The 12,092-nt window shown below is 40.1% G+C and overlaps 1 pseudogene; it reads left to right on the top strand.

Annotated features, from left to right (window-relative positions):
• Positions 1–5,961: 5,961 nt before the first annotated feature.
• Positions 5,962–6,878, top strand: LOC100341889 (nucleoporin NUP35 pseudogene; annotated as a pseudogene).
• The last annotated feature ends 5,214 nt before the right edge of the window (positions 6,879–12,092 follow it).

Below are 12,092 nucleotides of genomic sequence, written 5' to 3'. Positions count from 1 at the left end.
TAATATATTTTAATTTACATTACAGTCAATGGCTTAATGCCCAAATAAAATGTTTAACAATGAAAAAACAAAAAGACCATAATTTGGCTGGAACTGCGGCTCAATAGGCTAATCCTCCGCCTACGGCGCCGGCACACTGGGTTCTAGTCCCGGTTGGGGCGCCAGTTCTGTCCCGGTTGCCCCTCTTCCAGGCCAGCTCTCTGCTGTGGCCCTGGAAGGCAGTGGAGGATGGCCCAGGTCCTTGGGCCCTGCACCTGCACGGGAGACCAGGAGGAAACACCTGGCTCTTGGCTTCGGATCAGCGCAGTGCGCCGGCCATAGCAGCCATTGTGGGGTGAATCAACGGCAAAAGAAGACCTTTCTCTCTGTCTCTCTCTCTCACTATCCACTCTGCCTATCACAAAAAAAAAAAAAAAATTATGGGTACTGTAGGCAAGGTCTATGAACAAAAATCAAATGGAAAAATGAATATTTAACCCATTTACAGTAAATTTTAAAGTAATCCCAGATCATTAAAACTATAGTAATATAATATTCTTAATCACTGATTTGACAAAGGCATAAACAAAGATTGAACTTTAGATTGTAATACTCAAACTCTGCAGTGAAGTAAGCAGATCAACAATTATTAACCCATTTTTCAAACATAATGACTTAGCCTAAGAGAGGTTAAGTGACTTGCCCAAGCCAGATGAACTGCAACAAGACCTAGAATAAAAATCTTCTAGTTCTCACCTTTTCCTCCCAAATGAGAGAAATTAAACAGAATTTTTGTTCGGCTGTATTTTACTTTATAACTGTCATTGACATTTCCCAAATTTGTAACTTTTTCAAAAAGAGGTTTTATTTATTTATTTATTTTATTATTTTATTTATTTATTTAAAGAGGTGTAGTTACAGAGAGAGTGAGAGAGAAAAGTCTTCCATCCACAGGTTCATTCCTCAAATGGCTGCAACAGTTGGAGCTGATCTGATCCAAAGCCAGGAGCCAACATCTTCTTCCATGTCCACATCGGTGCAGGGGCCCAAGCATTTGGCCCATCTTGCACTGCTTCCCCAGACCATAAGGAGTGAGTTGGATTAGAAAAGGATCAGACGGGACAGGAACCAGGACCCATATGAGATACCAGCACCGCAGGCAGAGGCTTAGCCTATTACGCCACAGTGCCGGCCCCAGGTAATATCTCTTAAATTATCTGACAAGTTCCCACCACTCTTGGTATTCAATACTTCTGGAAATGACTTGATTTTTTTTTTTTTGTAACTTAGGAAAATTGTGAGTCTAAGAATTTTCCTCTTAATAAAAACTAATCCTTTTCTGCCTCGATTTAGGCCTTCCATTTATGCAGTAGCAGGTGATTTCAACATTGGCTCCATTACAAACTCTACAAGAAAACTTTTCAGATACTGGATTTCCATCGTCTAATCCCTGATAAGGAATTTTATTAAACATACCTAAATACTTCATTCTTGACTAGTCCAAAGAATGATCATATGAAATGGGTTCCAGGTTCCTCAATACGCTGGGAACTTTTTGTTTGCCTCTTCATTAATCAGCAATACAAAGAACCCTGCGATTCTTCAAGATATGCTAAGCCACAACTCCATCCCACAGGTCAGCTCTTTGTGGGAAGTAGTGGTGAAAGCTGATTTAAATAGAGACTTACAGGACAAGCATTGTGGGGTAGTAGGTTAAGCTGCCACTTGCGACACCAGCATCACTTATCAGAGCACCAGTGGCTTCACTTCCTACAGCTCCCTGCTAGTGTGCCTGGGAAAGCAGCTGAAGATGGCCCAAATGCTTGGGCCCTGCACCCACATCGAAAACCTGCAGAGAGTTCCAGGAACCTGGCTTCAGCCTGGCACAACCCTTGCCATTATGGTCACTATAGAGAAGTGAATCAGCAATTGGAAGCTCTCTCTCTCCCTCTATCTCTGTCTCTCTCTCTGTTCTCCCTTCCCTCCTTTTCTCTTTCTCTTCTGCCTTTCCCTCTCTCTGTGTTACTCTACCTTTCAAAATAAATAAATAGATATTTTAAAATAAAAATTAGAGACTTATCTTAGGTTGCACATTGGGAGATATTTGCTGAGAACTGCATGTTCCACCCTGCTTAATGATTGCAGTGATTTATTTAACAGAGAAAGAATAGGAAATTGATCAGATGTGGAATCATTGTTATGAGAACTCTATTCTGCAGCAAATGAAATTGGGCAGTAACATCAATAAAGGAATCCCTGTACTTGAAAATGAAGTTTTCAAGGTTAGTTAGTAGACACAAAATTAATGAATTTAATAAATGTTTTTAAAAATCTGCACAGATCATCAATACACTGTGGGAAAACAGGCAACATAAGAGGAAAATGCTGCAGAATTCCTGATTTGGGGGCACAAAAAGAGTAATCGAAACAAAATAGACTTAGGTTCTGATGTATGATCAGTTGAGCTGCTTCTTTCTCAGTAACTGTTAAGGATCCCTATCTCCAAAACAGTAGGATAATGATGAAAGCCACAGGTCTGTGTAGTAAATAAGGCCAATACACTCCCACGTTTGTTCAAGCAGAAACCCAGTTTGCTTATTTCGGGCAAATGTGTTGGGAAAGTTTGGAAAGGATTCCTCCAGAAGAAAAAAGAGAAAGAACAGGGGTACATTTTGGTTTCTTTTTTTTTTTTTTTTTTTTTGACAGGCAGAGTGGACAGTGAGAGAGAGAGACAGAGAGAAAGGTCTTCCTTTGCCGTTGGTTCACCCTCCAATGGCCGCCGCGGCTGGCGCGCTGCGGCCGGCGCACCGCGCTGATCCGATGGCAGGAGCCAGGAGCCAGGTGCTTTTCCTGGTCTCCCATGGGGTGCAGGGCCCAAGCACCTGGGCCATCCTCCACTGCACTCCCTGGCCACAGCAGAGGGCTGGCCTGGAAGAGGGGCAACCGGGACAGAATCCGGCGCCCCGACCGGAGCTAGAACCTGGTGTGCCGGCGCCGCTAGGCGGAGGATTAGCCTAGTGAGCCGTGGCGCCGGCCACATTTTGGTTTCTAAAGAGAGTCAAGTGTTAGGACCTTTCATAGCTACTATACACCTGGTTGAATCTACAAATTTTACTTGTAGTCAGTATAGACAAAAGACAAACATCTTGCAGTCTCCATTGCCCTTGATGTTGTCTGATATCACAAGGCATGGATAAACCATGCCAGATGGAATGGCCTTTTTTTTTTTCAATGTATTCACTTGTATTGTATACTCATACATTTAAAGCACACATGACATTTTAATATATATATATATAATGAAGTAATCATTATAGTTAATTACATTACCAACATTACCCTATCCATAATCTCATATAGTTACTTTTATGTGTGTGTTTTGTAAGAGTACCTAAAACTTACTCTATAGCAAATTCCAGTATATAATACAATACTATTGGCTATGTTCCTCATGTTGACATTAGATCTCTAGATTATTCATCCTGCATAACCAAATCTTTGTACCCTTTGACCTACATCTTCCCATTTTCCTTGCCCCCCCAAACATGCCATCACTAATATTGTACTCTTTCTTTCCATGTGTTCAATTTTGTTTTTAGATTCCACATACAAGTGAGATCATGCACTGTCGCTCCCCATTTTCGTGGAGGAGCGACACTAAACCCTGCCTAGGCTTCATATCCGAGTCACGGCACCATTATGTCGCTCCCCCTCTTCGTGGAGGAACGACACAGGACCCTGCGCTGTTCTTTCGTCTGCTCGGCCCTCCCCGGGTTTGCTGCTGGTTCTTCCCGGGTTGGCTGCTGGTCCTTCCACCTCCGTGGAAGGGCGGTTCCCCCTGCCACATTCCCCACTTCCGCAGGGGAGCGGCACACCGCCGGCCGGCTTTCTCGGGGGGCTGCACAGGTGTTCCTCAGGTAGATGTTCCCCTTAGATGTTCCTGGTGCACGCCGTCTCTCTCCTCCTTTATAGTCCTCCTCTGCCAATCCCAACTTGGCTGCCCACACGCCGAGTACGCTGCTCTCCTCCAATCAGGAGCAAGTCCTACAGTTTATTAGCTGAACTGGAGGCAGCTGTGCGGAAGCTGTTTACTTCTCTCCCAGCGCCATATTGTGGGAGAGCAGATGCATAGAATAAGTCTTAATTCCAGTAACTCAGTCTAGTCCGGTTGCTCCCCACAATGCACTATTTTAATTTCTGTGTCTGATTTACTTCATTTAGCATAATGTCCTCTATGCTCACCCATGTTATTGCAAATAAAAAATTCTCCATTTTTAAGGGATAATATTCTATTGTGTATCTATATGTACCTCAATTTCTTTATCCAGTCATCCACTGACAGACATTTCTATAGTCTTTCATACTGTGTTAAAATGCTACATTGAACATAGGAATGAAGACATCTTTATAAGGTAGTGATATCATCTCCCCAAAGTATAAACCCTGAAGGCTTTCTGGGTTGTGTGATGGTTCTAAATTTTTTTTAACTTTTATTTAATGAATATAAATTTCCAAAGTACAGCTTATGGATTACAATGGCTCCCCCCACCCATAACATCCCTCCCACCCGAAACCCTCCCCTTTCCCACTCCCTCTCCCCTTCCATTCACATCAAGATTCATTTTCGATTCTCTTTATATACAGAAGATCAGTTTAGCATACATTAAGTAAAGCTTTCAACAGTTTGCTCCCACACAGAAACATAAAGTGAAAAATACTGTTTGAGTACTAGTTATAGCATTAAATCACAATGTACAGCACACTAAGGACAGAGATCCTACATGAGGAGTAAGTGCACAGTGACTCCTGTTGTTGACTTAACAAATTGACACTCTTGTTTATGGCATCAGTAATCACCCTAGGCTCTTGTCATGAGCTGCCAAGGCTATGGAAGCCCCCTGAGTTCACCGACTCTGATCATATTTAGACAAGGCCATGGTCAAAGTGGAAGTTCTCTCCTCCCTTCAGAGAAAGGTACCTCCTTCTTTGATGACCCGTTCTTTCCACTGGGATCTCACATTTAGGTTTTTTTTTTCCCCAGAGTGTCTTGGCTTTCCATGCCTGAAATACTCTCATGGGCTTTTCAGCCAGATCCACATGGCTTAAGGGCTGATTCTGAGGCCAGAGTGCTGTTTAGGACATCTGCCATTCTATGGGTCTGCTGTGTATCTCACTTCCCATGTTGGATCTGTGGGGAGCAACTCGGACTAGACTAAGTTACTGGAATTAAGACTTATTCTATGCATCTGCTCTCCCACAATATGGCGCTGGGAGAGGAGGAAACAGCTTCTACGCAGCTGCCTCTTGCCAACTTGAGTGATGACCTCCAGGAGCTGATCCTGCTCCTGATTGGAGGAGAGCAGCATACTCGGCGTGTGGGCAGCGAGTTGGGATTGGCGGAGGAGGACTATAAAGGAGGAGAGAGGCGGCATGCACCAGGAACATCTAAGGGGAACATCTATCTGAAGGAACACCTGTGCAGCCCCCGAGAGAGCCGGCCGGCAGTGTGCCGCTCCCCCGCGGAAGTGGGGAATGTGGCAGGGGGAACCGCCCTTCCACGGAGGTGGAGGGACGGTAGCCAACCCGGGAAGGACCAGCAGCCAACCCGGGAAGGACCAGCAGCAAACCCGGGAAGGGCCGAGCAGACAAAAGAACAGCGCAGGGTCCTGTGTTGTTCCTCCACAAAGACGGGGAGCGACAGGATCGTTCTCTCCCTTTTTATTCTATCAGCTAGTTTTTGCAGACACTAGTCTTGTTTATGTGATCCCTTTGGCTCTTAGTCCTATCATTATGATCAATTGTGAACAGAGATTGATCACTGAGACTAGTGAGATGGCATTGGTACATGCCACCTTGATGGGATTGAATTGGAATCCCCTGAAGTTCTAAATTTAATATTTTTAAAAATTTCTGATTTTTGAAAATTGGGAGGGTCCTAGAATAAATGTACTTGCCGCTATGGCAATGGTAGCCTTTGCTATGGCATCAGAACCAATGATGCTGGGTTCACCTACATCTCCCAAGCCAGGAGCTTGTGCCCAGTTCTTACCTGGATTTTTAATGGGGGATTTGCCAGTTCCTGTAACTCCACAACCTCAATCACTTAGATCACCTTTACTTACAAGTGGGTCACCACCACAACTGGTCGTGCCTGCTCCTCAAGATAAAAATGGAGCTCCGCCAGTTAGAAGTATATATGATGACATTTCCAGTCCAGGACTTGGATCAATATCTTTAACTATGAGAAGACAGCTAAACATTTCAGTAACACAAAGTGCAGTTGTTGGAGTTACCACATCTACTCTAGGAACAGGACAATGTTTAGTCCAACAGATATTCCGTGGGTAGCCACCAAATTCAACATTGTCTCCTGTCCAGGAGGAACCTTTTTAAAACCAAGGAACTTCCCTGCTTTCAGAAGACCACCTGGATGATACTTGGTGACTGCGTTTGGGTTTCCTCAAGCATCTGCTTCCTATATAATATTACAGTTTGCACAATATGGGAATATATTAAAATGTGATGTCTAGCATAGAAAATTGGATATATATTCATTATCAGTGTAAACTGCAGGCCTGGAAAGCCTTAAGGAAAGATGAGAGAATTTTTGGAGAATCCATCATGACTGGTGTGAAACCATATATAGACAAAAGTGTTATGGAAAACAGTGACAGATATGCTTTGTCATCTCTGTCTCTAGCCTTTACACCACCGATCAAAACCTTAGGTACACCAGCACAGTTTGGGAGTGCTCCCAGGATTTCTACCATGAGACCACTTGCTACAGCCTACAAAGCTTTCTACTAGTGACTATCAGGATATTTCTGACAAAAAAAAAAAAGCCAAAAAAAGATGAAAGTCTTGTATCCAAAACAATAGAGTTCAAGTTCAGCTGTTAGTACAATAAGATCTAAGAACTCAAGGAGCAAAGGGGAGGCTGTTACACTAAAACAGTTAGCAGAGTACTGCCAGTTTCCTTCGGTTAGTTATATAGCAACTCTTGGCAGTATTGGATATCTATCTCATACTTCTTTCAGAAGCTTTTTTTATGTAAGGATACAGCCTATTTGTAGCTTGCATTCTAAAAGCTCTTGAGACATTTTGAAGAAAACTAAAAATCCCTATGAATAGGATTGTGTGCTCTCTGTAATAGTGCATGCTTCAGCATAAAAACTCCACATTGATTACTGTAAATTAAATAATTAACTGGTAAAAAAATTCCTAAGGACAGGCAATTGGGTCAGCAGTTAAGATGCTGCTTGTGGTGCCTACAGCACTTAGCAAAGTCCCCAAGTCCAAATTCTGGTTCCACTTCTTATCCAGCTTCCTACTAATGCACATCCTGGAGGGCAGCAAAGGATGGCTTTGTACTTGAGTCTTTGCCACCCATGTCGCAAATCTCGATTGAGTTTTATAGTCCCGGTTTCAGTCTGGCCCAGCCTCTGCTGTTGTTGCAGTCACTTGGAGTGAGCCAGCAGGTAAAAGATCTCTTTCTGCCTTTCAAACAAAATGAATATAAATAAATAAAATGTAATTATTTTTCATTTTTAATTTCCAAACTCCTCTATTGTTTTCCTGATTGGCTGCACCAATCTGCATTCCTGCCGACGGCACACAAGGGTTCCTCAACATCACTTGTTAAAGCTTACCTTTCGAAAAAAGCCATCCTAACAGATGAAAAATGTTCTTGCACTGTGGTGTTTTATTTACAGTTCCTTGATGATTGCTGACGTTTCACATCATTTCATATATGTGTTAGATGTTTTTATGTCTTTGCAGAAATGGTTAATCTGATCCCTGCCCATTTCTTATTGGGTCATTCTTTTTTTGTTGTTTTTTACTCTTGACTTGTGTCAGTTCTCCATATATTTTGGTTGTTAATCTTTTGTCAGATATATGGTTTGCAAATACTTCCTCCCAATCCAGAGACTGCCTTCTCATTGTGTTAATTATTTTCTTTGCTAGATTTAAACTTTTCCGTTTGAGACAGTCTTGTTTATTTCTGCTTTTGTGGCATGTGCTTTTGGTATCTTATCCAAAAAAAGCATTGCCAGAACCAATGTCCAGGGGCTTTCCCCCTATGTTTTCTTCTGCGAATTGTAGCTTCAACTCTTACACTCAGGTTTTTAATCCCTTTTGAGTTGATTTTTGTGAGTATTGTGTAAGGTAAGAACTCAGTTTCAATCTTTTGCACGTGGATATCCCTAACGTCATTTTCTCCAACACCATTTATGGGTAAGACCATCTTTTACCATGGTCTGTTGTTGTTGACATTTGTGAAAATCAGTTGGCTGAATACACCTGGGTTTATTTCTGATCCCCATGTTCTGTCTCAATGGCATATTTATCTGTTTTTATGCCAATTTGATTACTAGAGCTTTGTAGCAGTTTCTGAGTCAGATAGTGTAAAGCTTCCAACTTTGTTCTTTTTCTTCATGGTTGTTTTGGCTACTCAAGATGTTATACGGTTCCATGAATATTTTTATTTCTGTGAAGAATGCATTGGAATTTTATATGAATTGTATTTAAGATGTAGATCACTTTATTATATATCTTTATATATTATTTTAATATTTATTCTTGTATGGGTATGTCATATTTTCACTAACTTAAAATAAATCTGGATATGAAGAAATACTAGATTAAAGGAACTGAACTTGTTTAATTTTTGATACTTACTGCAAAATTGAGATTTCTGTGGTCTATTGCTATCTAAGTACTAGCATTTTAAAAAATGGCAATTTGATGGGTCATAAACAGCATTTGATACTGTTTTACTCCGATTTCTAGTGAGGGTAATTGCATAATCTGTCAATTTGGATATTTTCTAAGCTGCTTATTTATGCTCCTCACAAAAATTATGATTTGTCACTGGACCAGAACACCCAGAAATCCCTAATCACGACATTCCTCCTTAGTGAGCTTCGATGCTGGAGGCTAAAGCTTGGGCCAGGACCAAAAATCAACCGCCATTCTGATAGTAGCTTACTACACAACCTGGGCAAATTAATTCTTCCCAGTACCCTATTTTTCTCACCTAAGAACAATATAAATCCTGTAGTCTACATAATCTTAAATTCTGGGATAGGATAACCCTACTCTAATCTAATACCATGCTCTGCGAATGTAAGAAACATTCAGAATAACTGAATATGTGATCCAGATCTTCTTAGGTCTTGGCTACCATCAGGTCTTCATTGTGTTATTTAAAGGGGGCATCAGAGCATTTTTATACATCCTCTCATAATTCTGAAAGCTTCTAAAGAGGAATGAAGTTTACAACTTTACATAAAATCTAAACTAATACCTAAAAGTTACTGAGCACTATGTGTCAAGCATTGCTCTGAGAACAGGCACTGTCTTCAAATACAGTACACACACAGAGGCCCTATAGCCTCTGTATATAAACAATTTTCAGATGAAGAAAAAGCTAAAAACGTTTTTCATATTCTGCCCAAATTCACATGGTTAGCAAATAATAGAATTGGACCTGATGCTTGCTGTGAATAGCTTGATATCGAAGTCAGATTTAAAAGCAATGTTCCACAGCTTCTCAAATACAGTAAACATGTAATGCTAGGTTAAGTGCCCTCTGGCAGCTAGGATCTCCCTGGGCCAGGTTTTCCAACTATCAAATTTATACCAACTCAAGAAACACAAATAAAATTTGATGCCAAATGTAGTTAACACAGTTTATTAATGCCTGAAAGCAAAAACAAATTCTCTGCAAAACACTTTATAATATAAAATATGAAACACTTTTAATATTACTATTTTCACTGAAAAGCTTGAAACATTTATAATTTCTAATTTTCTCATTTATGAATGTGAAAATTGCTACGGCAAATTGGGCAGTTAGTAGAAAACAAACCTGGATTAAAATCCAGGTCTTGGGGCTGGCTCTGTGGCATAGCAGGTTAAAATGCAGGCCTGCTGTGCAGGCATCCCATAGAGGTGCTGATTCGAGTCCCAGCTGCTCCACTTCCAGTCGAGCTCCCTGTTAATGCGCCTGGGAAAGCAATCAAAGATTTCCCAAGTCCCTGTACCCCACCACCCAATTGGGAGACCTGGAAGAAACTCCAGGCTTTGGCCTGGAACAGCCCTGGCCTTCACGACCATTTGGGGAGTGTACCAGCAGAGTGATGAGCTCTCTCCCTCTCTCTGTAACTCTACCTTTCAAATAAATACATAAATCTTTGAAAAAAAAAAAGAATATCGGTCACTCTATAATACTTTGCAACTTGTTACAAATGACAAATATTCATGGACTTAGAAAATAAATACACTAGAGCAAGGAGACATATCACAAAGACATTCCACTTAGAGAGTATAATAGCATAAAATTGAAAACAACCTAATTTTCAATCAATAGGACATTGATAAACAAGAGTACACAAAAACCATGAATCCTACCCAGCCATTTAAAATGATGACATACAGCTCTGTTTATTGTCCTAGACACACAAGCCTGATGTATTATTATTTGAGAAGGGGGGAAGAATGTTACAAAGCAGCACCTGCAGCATGGTCTGCTTTATATAAAATTGCACATATTCATCCATAGATGACCTGAGTTCTATGAGATGATGAGACTGTGATTTCCTTTTTACTTTATATGGCCTTGATTTGGTATTATAGAAATTGTTTATCTTAAGAATGCACTGTACAAAAAAAAAGGATTTACAGTACTGATTCTGTATGTCTTTTTTAAACAATCTACAAAATGGCTTCTCAAATTTTAATCACCTGGAGCATCTCATTAAAATGCAGATTTTGATTCAGTAGTACTGGGATAGGGCCAGAGAACCTGCATTTTTAAAAAGCTCCCAGATGATGCCAATGCTATGAATGCAGAACACTTTGCATTGCAAGGGTCTAAATGCTTTTGTTAATTATACCAGCAGGCCTTTTCATCACTCATTCCATATGTAATTTCTGGCAATCTTGGCCTGGAATTAGTTTATTGTTTATTAGTGCTACAGTGATTTCTAGGTAAATAGAACCCTGGAGTTTTCTTATTTTTCTTGTAGTTAATTAGCATAAACACTGGGGGACACTATTATAAATTGCTGAACACACATTATACAACTGGAAATATTACTCAACAATTATCTCTGCCTTCAGATAATTTTCATCTTGATATTTTTGACTGAGGACTTAATAATGGCATTGATTGTTTAAATGTATGAGCGGTGGTGGAGTAATTATGATTTAGAGAAAAACAGTAATTGGCAAGTTTCTTGGCAGGGGAAACGAGGTCGCAATATGAATGCTAATTTTCAACACATCCCTTTCATGTATTTTCATGAAGAAAAATAAAGCATTTAAATAATAATGGGGTATAGGATGGCTTAAAATTTCTTTGATGAAAGTAAGATGGTTAAACAGCTGAAATTGTGAAGAAAATTAGAGATGATAATCTAATCAACAATAGTAACGTAAAATATTACTGTTTTTGTTGTAAGTATCTACCATTTTTGGAATGCTTGCTAGTAAAAGGCTGGGCAACTTGATTCTATGCATGTTTTGTTGATACCTTATCTGAGGGTTATATGGGTCCAGCAGCTTGCCCAAAGTAACACATCTTTGATAGATAGCAGTCAGAATTTCAATTTGCATCTGCTTTATTCAAAGCTGAAAATCTTAACCACCATATTTTGAGACTCATTCAACAAATGTAAACACATTCAACAAATATACATACACTTAAAAAGAATACATAATGGTTTAGTATATACAAATATACTTTATAAACATACATATATGTGCTATGCTTTAAGACTACACAACAAATTGAGTGCCTACCTTTGTTCTAGGTAATTAGGAAAGAACAGTGAATGAACAAATCAAAAATCCTTTACCATGGACTGAAGGTAGAGGCATATCATATTTATACTGGACCTAAAAAACTTAGCTATGTAGTCCTAATTGACAAATAAAAGCCACTTCTTTCTTTCCACCTCAATTTTTTAAAAGAAAATGTTGCTCTTTTCTTCAGCCCTCAAACCATTGTTTCTATGAAAATTAAAACAACTTTACATATCTTTGCAGTTCCTGATTCCAATTCAAATTTCCAACAGCCTACGTCACTGAGGCCTCCAGTTTCATGTCTT

Source organism: Oryctolagus cuniculus, chromosome 15 (genome assembly GCF_051225735.1).
Source record: "Oryctolagus cuniculus isolate XC-2025 breed Fujian yellow rabbit chromosome 15, ASM5122573v1, whole genome shotgun sequence".
NCBI classification, from domain to species: domain Eukaryota; kingdom Metazoa; phylum Chordata; class Mammalia; order Lagomorpha; family Leporidae; genus Oryctolagus; species Oryctolagus cuniculus.
Note: the sequence above shows the minus strand (reverse complement) of the source record. Positions and strands in the feature narration are given on the sequence as shown.